Source organism: Elephantulus edwardii, unplaced genomic scaffold (genome assembly GCF_000299155.1).
Source record: "Elephantulus edwardii isolate Elephantulus edwardi_28Jun2011 unplaced genomic scaffold, EleEdw1.0 scaffold00028, whole genome shotgun sequence".
In the NCBI taxonomy this organism is placed as follows: domain Eukaryota; kingdom Metazoa; phylum Chordata; class Mammalia; order Macroscelidea; family Macroscelididae; genus Elephantulus; species Elephantulus edwardii.
The window spans coordinates 728,479-730,092 of record NW_006399778.1 but is presented as its reverse complement, the minus strand read 5'-3'; the positions used below and the strand labels follow the sequence as shown (position 1 = coordinate 730,092).

Sequence of the window (1,614 nt, the reverse complement as noted above, 5' to 3'; positions counted from 1 at the left end):
ATACCTTGCTACCTCATTATGCACTTTGGAGAATGACTTTTGGATATTGAGATTCTCTGCCCCAGGAAAAACCTTAGGGCTGTGAATTCCTGTACTACACTCTTGAGTGTCTGATGTGGAAAGGAAATAAAAGTATATGAACTTTATAAACATTGTATGTAAACCAGTATAAAATAAATTTTTTAAAAAAGGATTTTTTCTTTCCTGCTGCATATCAGCTATCTTTACAGCCAGATCCTGAGTTTTATTTCTTCCGTTCAAAACATCACAGGATAGAGATTGGGCTCTCAAATTTCTATGGGCGTGGGAGGAGAAACAAGACCCTAATTGATCCATTTTGGCTCATATACCTGGTTCAATCAGCTCGGTGGTAGGGTTTGAGAAAAAGTCCCATTGCCAAAGAAGTCTCGCGAGAGGAAACAGTTGCCATAGCAGAGCCCTCTGGCTGCGTGCGTGGAGCGTGCGTGGAGCGTGCGAGGAGCGTGCGTGGAGCGTGCGTGCGTGGAGCCCGTTAGTGCCGGTGGGCGGGATTCACCACGCCGACATGTCCCACCACCTACGGTCTCCCAACACGTCTCTGTTCGTGAGGAACGTGGCTGACGACACCAGATATGAAGATTTACGTCAAGAATTTGGTCGCTATGGTCCTATAGTTGATGTGTATGTTCCACTTGATTACTACACTCGACGTCCAAGAGGATTTGCTTATGTTCAGTTTGAGGATGTTCGTGATGCTGAAGATGCTTTACATAACTTGGACAGAAAATGGATTTGTGGACGTCAAATTGAAGTCCAGTTTGCACAGGGTGATCGGAAGACACCAAATCAAATGAAAGCCATGAAAGGGAAGAATGCGTACAGTGCTTCACGCTATGATGATTATGACAGGTATAGACGTTCTAGAAGCCGAGGTTATGGGAGAAGATCAAGAAGTCGGTCTTTTGATTACAGCTGTAGACGATCTTACAGTCCTAGAAACAGTAAACCAACTGGAAGACCACGACGTAGCAGAAGCCATTCCGACAATGATAGATTCAAACACCGGAATGAATCTTTTTCACTGTCTAAATCCAATTCAAGACCACAGTCCAAGCAGCCCAAGAAAGAAATGAAGGCTAAATCACGTTCCAGGTCTGCATCTCACACCAAAACTAGAGGCACCTCTAAAACAAGTTCCAAAATATAAGCCTGTCTCAAGATATGAAAAGGAATCAAGGAAAAAAGAACCACCTAGTCCAAATCTCAGTCAAGGTCTAGGTCAAACTCTAGATCAAGGTCTTGGACTAGTCTGAAGTCCAGTGACCACTAATAGTATATAAACTATGATACTTTTTAGGTATATATCATTCATTTACTCATAGTTTGGCTTACTTAAATAATTAGGAAAACAGTGTTGCAGTGATGCTTAAAAACACTTGTGAGTTTTCCCTGTACCAAGCAATGATTATCAATAAAATGATATGTTGTTGAGAAGCTACGCTTAATAATTCAGTTTGTTTAATATTATGGGCAGCTACCAATTTGTGGTGTCGCCGTATATTTTTGTAAAGACTCATTTTTTTTTATGCTTAAAATACTGGTGAAAAGAAATTGGTTGACCATAATTTGCAACAT

At 41.2% G+C, this 1,614-nt stretch overlaps 1 pseudogene; it reads left to right on the top strand.

Annotated features, from left to right (window-relative positions):
• The first annotated feature begins 544 nt into the window (after positions 1–544).
• Positions 545–1,309, top strand: LOC102853278 (annotated as a pseudogene).
• Positions 1,310–1,614: the final 305 nt, after the last annotated feature.